The 15021-nt window shown below is 42.2% G+C and overlaps 1 long non-coding RNA gene across 1 annotated transcript in view; it reads right to left on the reverse strand.

The window, feature by feature from the left end:
* The window catches only part of LOC140185832 (uncharacterized), a 53533-nt gene that overhangs the window by 2379 nt on the left and 36133 nt on the right, over positions 1-15021 (reverse strand). The window lies entirely within an intron of this gene.

Below are 15021 nucleotides of genomic sequence, written 5' to 3' on the forward strand. Positions count from 1 at the left end.
GGATTTACCATACCGATAACATTTTTCATTTTTGGCTTTTGCACTATTTAGGGACATTTTGTGTATTTCACATTCTAACCTCCTTTTCTGCAGTCTCTAATGATAGTGCAATGGTCAATACTCATCTCTTTCTGCTAGTAGCTCATTTGAGTACTTTGACTATGCATATCACATACAAGTCTGTCCCTAATGCATCAGAAAGTCCATCTCTAAAGTCACAGAACTGGGAAAGTTTGTGCAGTATTCAGAAAGGCTTTCATCCTTTGGCTGGTTCCTCTCTCATCTATTACCAGTGGTTTAAGGCCCAAGTGAATGTGTAAAATCATAACAGATTAATTGAACATCTGGCTTGCTGGTTTTGCAGCAATTACTAAATTGAGACCATTAAGCTAAGAAGCAAAGGGGCTTTCTTCTGCCCCACCACATTTTTCACATTACAATACAATTCAACCCTCTCAATATATGACTCCCAGCCTTCATTAGCACTATCAAATTCATCAACTTTCCTGACTGAAGTGATCGTCATGTTATTTTCACTTAAAATTCAGTCCGTCTTTCACTGTTACTCACAGGTTCTTTGGTGTTCTCGGCCATTTAACTCTCACTGCTTTGTCCCGTAATTGTACTGTAAGTTTCGGTGCAGTCTGTGATATTTTCTGACATTCAGGTTCATACTCATTGCCAATTTGTTGTGTCTGTGCCCAACTACATATATTAAATAAAAGCACGGTTGCAGGAGATGGCTTTAACTGGTGTATTCACATTGCAGTGAGAAGGAGCAATGTGCATGTATAGACAACAGCACAGTTGGTACAGAGGAGATGTCGGGGTAAGTTTTTTTTATAACGCAGAGAGTGGTGAGTGCATGGAATGGTCACTGGTGATGGTGGTGGAGGTGGATACAATAAGATCTTTTAAGAGACTCCTGGATAGGTACATGGGGCTTAGAAAAATAGAGGGCTACGGGTAAGCCTAGGAAATTTCTAAGGTAAGGACATGTTCGGCACAGCTTTGCGGCTGAAGGACCTGTATTGTGCTGTAGGTTTTCTAAGTTCATATTTTTTTTTCTATGCACTGACAATAGCTCAGTACGTAGTGCTAAGGGGTGGGGTCGTTGCTCTTAAAGAAATAGATTCATACATTACAATTCTATTATGGATTTATTTAGTATGCCACAAGAAAATTGATCTTAGGGTTGTACATGTTGATATATATACTTTGATAATAAATTTACTTCGAACTTTAATAATGAAGATTTCATTGCAATGACAGGTCTTCGATAAGTAATGCATTAAGTTAGTCATAGTCATACCTTATTGATCCCAGGGGAAATTGGTTTTCGTTGCAGTTGCACCATAAATAATTAAATAGTAATAAAACCATAAATAATTAAATAGTAATATGTAAATTATGCCAGGAAATAAGTCCAGGACCAGCCTATTGGCTCACAGGGTGTCTGACGCTCCAAGGGAGTCTCCCTATATAAATGCCATCTGGTCTGCTAATTATCTCCAGCACTTCGTTTTTATCTTATCTTGAGGCAAGGTAGAGAAGCGGATTAGCCAGTATAAATTAATAGGGGAGACACCACAGCAGAAAGAAAATGCATATAATTACAAGCAGATAAATCTTAGTGACGTCAGTATTGTTATTTTAGGCAAAACTAATTGCTTCTGACCCTCCTCTCAGCTTGTTCCTTAAAAGTAATTAAAACAGTTAATTGCAACACCGAATTAACCTTTAATTATTCACCACTGATGCCATAATCTGTTGCTTGGTAATGATCAAATTAAAAATGACAGAAACGAAATGTTTATTTGACTGTTCAGTGTACCTGCAAATCAGAAAAAGCTCCTTCCTGCACATAATCAACTGTAAAATTGTGTTGGATTGGCAGACCAGCTATTTTATCGATCTGTTATTGCAGCTATAAATTGCAAAGATACAACAAAATTGTTTGAAAGTATCACTTAACTTCAAAAATACTCACTTCCAAAATTCACAGATGCAGATATGACAACACAGCTTTAAAGTTGAGTTTAATCTCTGAGCTGATTGTATAATGAAGGGAAGAAGCTTATTCACACAGCTTTGTTCAGAGATTTCTCAAACAGGAACATTGAGGTATTTTTTCCCAGTATACACCCATTATTGTGCACTTTGATGCATCATCATGGCCAGCCTCTGTGAAAGACACGCAAAATCGTGAATGCGTGGGTGAGATTACACTTGGAGAATTGTGTACAGTTTTGGTCATCCTGTTATAGGAAAGGCATTATTAAACTGGAAAGAGTGCAGGGAAAATTTGAGGATGTTGTCAGGACTTGAAGACCTGAATTAAAAAGGGAAAGTTTGGACGGGCTAGTATTTTATTCTTTGAAACATAGGGGATTGATGGGTGACCTTGTAGTGGTGTATAAAATCACGAGGGGTATAAAAAGAGTGAACACAGACTGTCCTGCCACCCACCCCCACTCCAGGAAGGGAAACTCAAAGCTAGATGGCACTGTTAAGGTGAGAGGGGAAAGACTAATAAAAGGATGTTAGGTGAAATCCTTCACGTGGAGGATGGCATGTATGGACTGAGCTACAGAGAAAGTGACCAAAGCGGGTGTAGTTATAAGATTTAGAGCACTCCTGTACATGAATACAAGGGGTTGGGAGATTTGGGCCAAAAATGGAATTATGGCCGTAAGGAGAGTTGTTAGAGTGATGTTATTACAGCTTGGGGAATTCTGTAGTTTGGTGTTCAATTACGGTGCCATAAGATCATACGATATCGGAGCAGAATTAAGCCATTTGGCCCATCAAGTCTCCTTTCACCATTTCATCATGGCTGATCTGTTTCCCTTTCAGTTCCTCATCACAGACCCAACCTGCACATTAACCTTTAGGGAATCCTGCACAAGGACTCCCAATCCTTTTTCGCCTCAGTTTTTTTTTGTATTTTTTCCTCCATTTAGAAAACAGTGAAACTTTACATTTCTTCGACCAAAGTGCATGGCCATACACTTCCAACAGATTTGTCAACAAGATTTTTCCTTGAGGAAACCATGCTAACTATGGCCTATTTTATTGTGTGCCTCCAAGTACCCCAAAACCACATCCTTAATAATCAACTAACATCTCCTCAACCACTGAGGTCAAACTAATTGTCATATAGTTTTCCCTCTTCTGCCCCTCTCCCTTCTTGAAGGGTGGAGTGATATTTGCAATTTTCCATTCTTTTGGAATCATTCCAGAATCCAGTGATTCTTGAGAGATCATTACTAAAGCCTCCATAATCTCTTCAGCACCTCTTTCAGAACCCTGGGGTGTAGACCAGGTGACTTATCTACCTTCAGAACTTTCAGTTTCCCAAGAACCTTCTCCCTAGTAATGGTAATTTCACACACGTCTGACCCTGACACTCTGGATCTTCTCCCATACTGCTAGTGTCTTCCACAGTGAAGACTGATGCAAAATACTTAATCAGCTTGTCTACCATTTCCTTGTCTCCCATTACTACCTCCCCACCGTCATTTTCCAGTGGTCCGATATCCACCCTCACCTCTCTTTTACACTTTATATGGGCATCGAGGGAGAGAGGAAGAGGAGAGCCATCCGCAGTACCACCGATGCAGCAGAGGGGGCCTCAAGATGGCTGTGGCTCAAAATAGGGGAGCCATGGAGTCATAAGTAGCTAGCCATCTGGACACAAGCTGGGGTCTGATCAGCCCCGGCTGGGTCACCTGGAGGAGGTTGTATGATGTTGAAAGACCCGAAACACCCGATGATTCCAGGAACATCACTGAAGATGTGTCCAGAAGCATCAATAGATGTATGTACACAGCTATCTGAAGAAGCAATTGGCATCCTCTTTAAAATTATTGGCTAGCTTACTTTCATATTCCATCTTTACCTTCTTGATAACTTTTTTTAAGACCATAAGACATAAGACCAGAATCAGGCCATTCAGCCCATCAAGTCTGCTCAGCCACTCAATCACGGCTGATCCCTTTCTTCCCCCTCCTCAGCCCCACTCCCCAGCCTTCTACCAGTAGCCTTTGGTGCCGTGGCCAATCAAGAACCTATCAAACTCCGCCTTAAATACATCCAACGACCTGGCCTCCACAACTGCCTGTGATAACAAATTGGACAAATTTGCCACCCTCTGGCTTAAGAAATTTCGCTGCATTTCTGTTTTAAACAGAAATTTCTGTTTTAAACAGGAGGGAGGAGAAGATGGCGCACGATGCAGTGCGCGCGACCTCGCCGGTGAAATGATATTGTATTTGTTAAATAGGGCCTGTGCACAATCCTGATTTGATGGAGATGGATGTGAGAAGCACGGAGGAACATCTGGAGAAACTTCTGAAATGCCTGGTTCACTGCCGCTGCTACTGTGCGATCGAGAATCTTCAGAGGGAAGGCCCCAAATCCCCGGCTTTGCCTGTTGCTGGCGGCCGGGGCTGGGGTTGAAACGCTCGGCAGAGATGGTGCTCGGTGTCGGAGGGCTGGTCGGAGGCTCAAAGTTTTCGGATGGACTGAGAGTCGGACTGTGGTCGGGTGTTTCCAGTATGCTGCATCGGCAAGTTTGTGGCGCTGGAAGCTCATGGCAGGGAGAGTTTTCTTCCTTCTACCATCTGCGTGAGATGTTGGGAATTTCGAGAGACTTTGAGACTTTTTTTACCGTGCCCATGGTCTGTTCTTCATCAAGTTACGGTATTGCTTGCACTGTTGTAACTATATGTTATAATTATGTGGTTTTGTCAGCTTTTCAGTCGGTCTGTCTTGTGTTTCTGTGATATCAAACTGGAGGAACATTGTATCATTTCTTAATGCATGCATTACTAAATGACAATAAAAGAGGACTGCATGTCCTCATAATCTAAAAAAAAACAGATGCTCCTCTATCCTGAGGCTGTGCCCTTTTGCCCTAGACTCCACCACCATGGGAACGTCCTTTCCACATCTACTCAACATTCAAAAAATTTTAATCAGATTCCCCCTCATCCTTCTAAATTCCAGCAAGTATAGGCCCAGAGCCATCAGATATTCCTCATATGACAGCCCTTTCATTCCCAGAATCATCCTTGTGAACCTCCCATGAACTTCCTTCAATGCCAACACATCTTTTCTTAGATGAGGAGGCCAAAACTGTTGACAATCTCAAGGTGAGGCCTCACCAGTGCCTTATAAAGCCTCAGCATCACATGCCTGCTCTTATATTTAGACCTCTATGCTTTTTAGTGGCCTTCTAGTGATCTTTAAGAGCTTCCAAATCCTCTAACTTCCTGCTATTTTTGCTCTATTATATGCCCTCTCCTTGGCTTTTTTGTTGCCTTTGACTTCCCTTGCTAGCCACGGTTGTGTTATCTTGCCTTTAGAATACTTCTTCCCTTTTTGGGCATATAGATCCTATTCTGTAAGGAGTCTCTGTACACTCTCCTCGTGGATTTTGCCCTGATCCCCCAGTTTCCACCCATGTCCAAAGTCATACCAGGTAGGGAGTAGGTTAATCGGTCATTGTAAGTTGTCCCATCATTAGGTTAAGGTTAATCGGGGTTATGATGGGTTGCTGGCTGGCACGGCTCAAAGGACTGGAACAGCTTATTCCACGCTATATCTCTAAGTAAATAAACAAACAAATAAACAAACCAGGAACTAGCTCGGAGGGCATGGATAATTTGGGCCAAAGACCTGTTTCCAGGCTGTATTACTCTTAGACTTACGATACGATGTGATGCATTCAAGTTTTCTACACCCCCCCCACCCCCGTTTGAGCACTGATATTATCAAGCCCAAGTGAAAAATCAAATTGAGCAAATTCTCCTCTGAGTGTGGAACCAATATGCTTCAAGGAAAATTTATAAGCAGTTTAGACACATTCATATTCATGATCTAACTTGGAAGATACATCTTCTGTTTCCAAGCAGGATTCAAGTCAAGTTGATCCTTCAGCTTAATTTGGTCCGAGTGCTTATCTTAAACAGTGTGAAGCATGGCAGAGCTGTGTAGTACATGACCCCAATAAGGTGTAGAAAAAAGGGACTACCAACTTGTGTTTATATTGTTACAAAAGGACCTTTTGTGGTTGAGTTATAAACTCTACAAATGCTTGAAATGCCCCACTGGACATATGGAAGTTGGCATTAAGAGGTTTCTAATACAAACTCCAGTATTATTCCAGGCAAAACAAACCTTTATTTAGTGTTGGCCATGTACAGGCATATTTGACTTTGTTTTGACAATCACAGGTGTTCTCATGTCTTAATCTAAACCAAATTGGAGCACTTGACACCAAGGGCTGTTCAATATTTAACCTGTGTAAGGTTGTCTTCCATTTCTGTTTAATTACTTATTATACCACCTTTTTTTCCCAACAGTACTTTTTCCAAAGAAAAACTAAAAATGTCACTTGTTTATCATCTGATAGCTAATGTATTTCGTTTCCTAATCTCCACAACTATTTTCAGCAGCACTAAGAGCAACAACCATGCTTACTTTCTGTCTGTCTCTGGTTAACTAACTCTCTCAAGAATTAGAAGGTATTCATGTTCAATTTGACTCAAACTGCTCAGTGAGTTAGGCAGTGCTTGTGATAAGCATGATTGTAAATGGTTTCATAAAGAAAGACATATAGTTATAACTATTTGTTCCATAAACGCCATCTAAAAGTGCAATGAAAATGGAAGACAGCACAGGAATGGGTTTTTTTGTCCCACATATGCCAACCATGATCCCAAATGAAACAAATCCTTTTCAACTACACGAGGTCTCTATCCTTCCATGCCCTGACTGAACCAGTGTCCATTGAAATGCCTCTTAAAAGTACCATATCTGCTTCCATCCACTTCCCTGGCAGTGTGATCAGGGCACTTACCACTGCAGGGAAGGGGTGGGGAACCTCACCTTGTAAATCTCCTTTAAACTTCCCCCCCCCCCCCCCCCCCGCAACCTAAATCTCTGCCCTCTAGAATTTGACATTTCCACCCCAGGGAAAAACCATCAACCCAACCTCAGTCTCTCATAATTTTATGTACTTGTACCAGATTGCAGCTTGCCCTCCAGAGAAAAACAATTCAAGTTCGCACATGCAGTCTCTTTACAGCTGATACTCTGCAATCCAGGCAACGTTCTGGACAGCCTTTCTGCACTTTGCCGAAGCACCCACTGCCTTCCTATAATGGAGCCATGAGAACTGACCACAGTACTCCAAATATAGCCAAACCAAAAAGTTTTATACAGTTACAACGTGATTCGCCAACATTTAGACATATATTCAAGTCTGGGTATGCCACACAACCCTATACACTTGTGTTGCCACTTTCAGGGAACTATGGACCTGCATCCTAAGATCCTACTGATCATCAATGTTCCCAATGATCCTGCCATTCACTGTGTACTTCCCTCTTGCATGACCTCCAAAACTGCAAAACTTCACACTTATCTGGATTAAACTCCACCTGACGTTACTTCACTCATGGCCGGTTGGTGGCGCAATGGCATCAGCGCCGGACTCCGGAGCGAAGGCTCCCGAGTTCGAATCCAAGTCGGGCCACTCCCCGAGCACGCCTTCCATCCGTGCCAGGTTGAGTGAGCATCGAGTTAGCCACTCGGCCTCGTGAAAAAAAAAGGGTCGAGTCAGGAACGTTCATATCTTGACTCAGTTAATCCGAAAGGAGATCAAGCCTGACACCATGCGCCAGACAAGAATGGGTGACTGACTGGTGCGACACGCTAAATAAAAACTTCACTCATATTTACAGCTGATCTATATTTGCTCTATGCTTTGCTATCCTTCCTTGCTCTACAAATTGTGTCATCATCAAAATTACTCCAACCCATCTACAGGTGTGTCCAAGTGATTTATATATAATCAGAAACATAGGTCCCAGCACTGATCATTGTGGAACACCACTGGTCAGAGGCCTCGAGTCAGAATATCATCTCTCCACCACTCTTTCTTCGATGACCAGGTTTCAACCCAATTTATCAAATCACCATGGATCCTATGTGTGTTAATCTTCTGGATTGGCCTATGAAGGACCTTGTGGAGTGTTTTAGCAAAGTCCATGCAGACAACACCTACTCAATCTTCATCAGCACCTCAAAAAAAACTAAATTGGGTTAGTAAAACATGGCCTCTTCCATTGCAAAGCCATGCTGACAATTCAGAATAAGTGCAAGCTTTGCCAAATGTGATTAAATCCTCTCCAGTAATTTCCCTACCACTGAAGTAAGGCTCACTGGTTTATGATCTATTAGTCTGTCCTTCGCAAATAAGAGATCAAAACTGGCTTTTCTCCAGTCCTCCGGGACCTTGCCTGTGGCCAAAGATGATACAAATGTCTCTGACAAGATCTCTGCAACCTCTTCCCACCTCCCTCAATAACCTGGAATAGATCCCGTCAGCTCAGGGAACTTAACCACCTTAACATTCTTCAAGAGACCCAACATCTCCTCCTCCTTAATAACAACATACCCCAGAAGATCAGGTCCTTGCCCTAATCCAGCTTCCATGACCTTCTCCTTAGTGAATGGTGATGTGAAATATTCATTTAATAATTCACCCACTTCCTTTGCCTCCTTTATCCAAGTGGTCCTACTTACTCTCTCGACACTGTCTTGTTTTTAAATGCATGTACAGGAACAGGCCCTTTGGCCCACAATGTTGTGTTGAACCAGCTTAAAAGCAAATCAAAGACACTCAAACACTAATCCATCCTACCTACACTATGTCCATATACTTCAAGCTTTCTTAAATCAATGTGCCTAACCAAACACCTCTTAAAAGCCTCTTAATGTAGTTGCCTCTACTACCGTACCAGGCAGTGCATTCCAGGCATCCACAACTGAGTAAAAAAAAAAATACCCCCATGTCCCCCTTGAACCTACCCCCTTCAATTCATGCCCTCCAGTAATAGACATTTTGTATCTGTGCACAACTACATTTCAATTGAATAGAAGCATGCACGTAGAAGATGGCTTTAACTGGTGTTTTCACATTGCCGTGTGAGAGAGCAAGAGAATAATGTGCATGCTTAGGCAATAGATCAATACATAGTGCCAAGGGAGGTCATTGCTCTAAAAGTAATGTATGGATCTATTTCACTTCCTCCCCCTTTAAAATAATGCAACAAAAATGTATATGGACAAAACATTGAACTTCCCTTTCATAAACCCCTATTCCAAATGAACATGCTTTCATGACAACGGTCCGTAACTAACTTCACAGTTCTAAAGGTCCAGTCTTTTGGGTGGCGCTCTGTTTCTTTCAGGATAATGCCTCCAGACCTCTGGAGTGGCACCAGGTTTGTTAGGTGTCTTGTCTTAGACAAAGTTCTCGGTTTCTAATGTCACGACGCTGTCAGTGACATGATCATCACTGAGAGGCAAGTCCGGTGACTGTAATGTGTCCATCTTGTTGGATGCAATAGACTCAGGTGGGATCTTTGTTTGAGCATCCACATGACACCTCCATGTGTGATCCCCAACAACAATTGTCCATTTCTTGTAGCTATCCTACCAGGTGTCCACTTGTCTTCTCAGTAATCATGTACTAGGACTTCCTGTCCAATCTCGAACCTCCTTGCTGCCTCACTTGACAACTGGCAGAGCTGTTTATTCTGTACTTCACTCTGGAGACCTGGCTTCTGGAGGTCTGTGCGAGATCTCAGATTCCCGTCTGCTCATGAACAGCATTATAGGCGTTTGATGTGTCATCACATGAACAGAGTTCTAATACACAAAAAGGAAGTTGTCAACCTCGTGCTGAAGAGAAATGTCCTCCTTGTCCATAGCCTTAATGGACTTCTTGAAGGTTTGGATAAGCCCTTCAGCTAACCTATTCATTGCTGGGTAGTGAGGAGCTGACTTGAAATATCCAATGCCATTTTTCTTCATGAACAGACGGAATTCTTCTGACAGGTATTGTGGTTTATTGCCACTCACAACTTGTTCTAGTAAGCAGTTTCTGGCGAAGGAAGTCCTCAGAGCAGAGACAGTATCTGCTGAGGTGGTTGACTTCATTGGTATAACCTCCGGCCACTTTGAATGAGTATCCACAGTAATCAGATACATGGAGTCCACGAATGGCCCAGTACAGCGGTGGTAACGGCCACTCCCACAGGTAGAATGGTGCCTGTGCGGGTGCATTTTGAAATTTTTGGCATCCCAAACAGTTTTTGGTCAACTCTTCAATTGGTTTATCTATCCCCAGCCACCGCACGTAGCTCTGGGAGATACTCCTCATCTTGACTGTACCCGGGTGTCCTTCATGCAGATTTTCTAACACTCTGGTGCACATTTTAGAAGGAACAACAACACGAGATCCACACATCAGCGTTCTTTGATACACCGACAGTTGGCCTCGTCTAGGGGACCCTCGGTCGATCTGCGTATAGTTGTGCTTTGTGCTCATCAGTGATCAGGCGTTCAGATCCATCTTTCAAAATGTGTAACAAAACATTTCCAGTGCCACGAGAGAACACATACATGCCTGATGGCAGGGTTGGGTCATAACAGGTGAGCAGTTCAGAGTTTATTAGTCTCTGTTTCCGTGAATGCGTTTTCACATCTTTCAGACTATTTCCACTTTGCTCCTGTCTGCAGCAGTGTGCTCAGTGTCTGCAGCACTGTAGCAATGTTCGGGAGAAACTGGTAGTAGTAGCTTACAAGGCCCAAGTATGACCTGGATTGTGACACATTTTCCAGTTTGGGTGCCTGTAGCACTGCTTCAGTCTTCTTTTGTGATCTATGTAAGCCATGCTTGTCAATGACATGTCCACAATATGAGATTTCATTCTTGAAAAACTCTCATTTCTTTCTCTTTGTACACAAACCATACTCACTCAGTCTGGTAAGCACTTTACCAAGTTTCTGGAGGGGCTCTTCATCATTCTTGCCAGTCACAATGATGTCATCAAGTGAACATTGTGGTCCTTAGAACACTTAGTCCATTGCTGGAGCTGATGCGATGCCAAAGACGAGATGATTATACTGGAACGGTCCCCTGTGAGCACTGACGAGTCAAGCAGGAAGTTCCTCACAATCATTCTCCATTTACAGATAGGCATGTGACAATTCAATCTTTGAAAACTTCTCCCCACCTGCCAAAGATGCAAAAATGTCTTCTATCCATATTATATACTGCATAGTACACAGCATTGGGTTGATGCTCACCTTGAAATCCCTACATATACAAGTCGTTCCTGTCTTCCCTTTCTTGATCACTGAGACAAAGGGCATGACCCAATCACTCCACTCAACCTCGGAGAGATTTCCAGATGACTCCAAGCTCCACTGTTCAGCATCTACTTTAGGACGTAATGCATAAGGCACTGGACGCACTTTATGGAATCCTAGTGTTGCTGTTGCATCCAGTTCAATTCTGGCATTCATGCCTTCTGGTTAGTGCTACCATTGCTTGTCGACATCACACTGACAGCTTTGATTGAGCGCCAGTCCAGTTGGATTTTTCTCAACCATTCAAATCTGAAAAGTGCTGGCCCTCCACTTTGCAATACATAAAGCTCTAACTGTTGTGTTTGGCCTCCATACTTCACATTTACTTTCAATATGCCTTTGGGAGACACTTTTTCCACCTCTGAGGTCTTCTCTAATGGTATCTTAGAAAACAGTCAGTTGTAGTCAGCCTGTGGAACTATGGACAAAACAGACCCTGTAAACAGCTCCATTTTCAGTTTTACACCAGACACATCTATTGTGATCCAGATGATTTTGTGATCTGCTTCAGCTATACTGTGTAGTTTCCAGGCATGACAGTTCACCTTTGTCAGACTATGATGTCTGATACTGTTTTACATTTAGTAACTCTATGCATTTGCTTATTTTTGTGCTTGAGACTTTTCATTCAGTTGTGCTGATAATATTTTTGGCTTTTGCACCATTCAGGCACACTTAGTGCATTTCACATTCTAACCTCCTTTTCTGCAGTCTCTAACGATAGTGCAACAGTCAATACCCATCTCTTTCTGCTAGTAGTTCATTTGAGTACTTTGACTATGCATGTCACATACAAGTCTGTCCCTAATGCATCAGAAAGTCCATCTCTAAAGTCACAGAACTGGGAAAGTTTGGGCAGTTCTACAATGTATTCAGAAAGGCTTTTATCCTTTGGCTGGTTCCTCTCTCAGTTATTACTAACTGCTTAAGGCTCAAGTGAATGTGTAAAATCGAAAAAATTTCAGTGAACATCTAGCTTGCTAGCTTTGCGGAGGCTACTAAGTTGTGTAGAACACTGTACGTTCTTGCACCCATTAAGCTAAGAAGTGTAGAGGCTTTCTTTTGCTCCTGCATGTTGTTCGCGTTACAATACGATTCAACCCTCTCAATATAGGACTCCCAATCTTAATTAATGCAAACAAATTTATCAACTTTCCTGACTGAAGCCATCGCCACGTTATTTTCACTTTAAATTTAGCGCATCTTTCACTGAGTACTATGCTGTACTTGCACCTTGGTTAGCGTCTGTGACAGCTTTCTTGTGCTGTTTAGTCCCGTAACTGTTGGTGCAGTTCGTGATATTTTCTGAGAGTCAGGTTCATACTCGTTGACAATTTGTTGTGCACACAATCACATATCAATTAAATAAAAGGACACACACAGAAGATGGCTTTAACGGGGGGGCAGAGAGGGGAAGTGGGGAAGGGGGATCAATGCACTTGTGTAGACAACAGATCAACATGTAGTGCTGGCGGAGGGGGTCATTGCTCTACAAGAAATAGATTCATACATTATACCTTTCAACCCTGAGAAACAGATACTCCACTCGCTTTACTATGCCTCTCATAATCTTGTGAGCTTCTATCAGATCTCCCTGAGCCTCCAACACTCCAGAGAAAACAACCCAAGTTTATCCAGCCTCTCGTGATAGCACGTGCCCTCTAAAGCAGGCAACATCCCAGTAAATCTCTTCTGTACCCTCTCCAATGCCTCAACATCCTTCCTATAATGGGGCAACCAGAACTGCCTCCAAATGAGGCCTAACTAGACTTAAGTTGCAGCGTAACTGCCTGACTTTGGAACTTAATGCCTCGACTAATAGAAGCAAGCATTCTATAAGCCTTCTTAACCACCTTATTGACCACCTTATTGACCCATGTAGCCACTTTCAAGGAGCAATGAAGGATCCCAAGATCTCTCTGCTCAGCAACAGTGTTAAGGATTTTGCCTTAACAGTGTACTGTCTCCTTGCATTTGTCCTATCAAGGTGCAACACCTCACATTTACCTGGGTTAAACTCCATCTGCCATTTCGCAGCCCATAACTGGTCTACATCGTGTTGTATTCTTTGCCACTCAACTACACTATCCACAACTCCATCAATCTTGGTATCATCTGCAAATTTACTCACCCACCCATTTAAATTTTCATCCAGGTCATTTGTACATCACAAACAGCAGAGGTCCCAGCACAGATCCCTGCAGAACACCACTAATTACAGACCACCAGCTCGAATGCATTACCTTCTGTCTTCCGTATGCAAGCCAGTTCTAGAATCCAAACAGCCATTTTGCAGTGGACTCCATGTATCTTAATCTTCTGGATTTGCCTCCCACAAGAGACTGTCAAACATCTCACTAAAATCTATGTAGAGAATACCCATTGCCCTACCACCATCAATCTCTCTCGTCACCTTGTCAAAAATCTCAATCAAGTTGGTAAGACACAACCTACCCTGCACAAGGTCATGCTGCCTCTCCCTAAATGGGCCATGGGTTTCCTAATGCTCATATATCCTATTGCTAAGAATTTTCTCCGGAAATTTGAGACTCACCAGTTGATAGTTCCCAGGATTTTACCTTGTTTCTTTCTTAAATAGAGGTACAACATTAGCCACTTGCCAGTCCTCTGGGACCTTGCCTGTGGCTAGAGAAAACACAAAAAACACTCACATTCTCTGCATCCATGCAAATATTCTCCTACTTGATCCTCGAATGGTCCCACCCTCTCCCGAGTTATCCTTTTAATCTTGATGTATGTATAGAATACCCTGGGAGTCACTTTAATCCTTCTTGACAAGGACTCTGTGGCCCCTCCTGGCTTTTGCAATTCCCTTTAGGTTCTTGATAATCCTCATGTGCTTCGCTTGATCCTGATTTCCAAAACTTTACATACTTTTTCTTTTTCTCCTTGATGAAAGCTTTAGGATTTTCCTTCATCCCGCTTACTTGTATTAACACAGACTTCCATAACTTCAAGACACTGACAGTACCTATATCTTATGAAGCACGAGTTTAAAGTTTAAATGAAAACGACAGATGCTAGAAATCCAAAATAAATACAGTGCTGACTAAGGGCCTTGGATTTGAAAATTAACTTGCAGCTTGTCTGCAACTTTTTCTGTTTTACTTCCTTTGAAGTGAAGATGCTGTTGTAAAGTAGGAAATGAGGCTACTTGATATTGATGGAGGGAGAATTATCAGCCAGGATACAGGCAGCAGTCAAAAGCAATGTACAATGGATATCAGAATCCCAAAACAACCTTTCTTCATTTCTCATTTTTCTTTGTGACAGAGGGGGGCATACCTCAAGTTCAAAGGTTCAAAAGTAAATCAAAGCACTGTACATACCGTATACTATCAAGATTAATTTTCTTGCAGACATTCACAGTAGAACAGCAAAATACAACAGAATCAATGAAAAATGACACAGAAAGACTGACAAGCAACCAATGTGCAAACACAAAAAGACAGTTATAATAATAAATAAAACAGATAACACGACTTGTAGAGTCATTGCAAGTTAAGTCTATGTGGTTTTCAGATTCTCACCAAGTTGTATCCCGAGATTTTCTGTAACCTACTTTCCCTCACTGATGAACTTTCACATGGGTACCTTACAAAATCTGGTTAAAGTATCAGTCTGTCTTTGGGATGGGGGAGGATGTTGGGCACTAGTCAGAAAACTGTAAGATCACAACCAAGAACACATCAGTTCCACAAAGGTACTATCCAAGGTCAGGATTGAATGCAGATCACTGGGACTGAGTGACAACATTAACCACCGTGCCAT

The sequence above is a fragment of the Mobula birostris genome, chromosome 21 (assembly GCF_030028105.1).
Source record: "Mobula birostris isolate sMobBir1 chromosome 21, sMobBir1.hap1, whole genome shotgun sequence".
NCBI lineage: Eukaryota > Metazoa > Chordata > Chondrichthyes > Myliobatiformes > Myliobatidae > Mobula > Mobula birostris.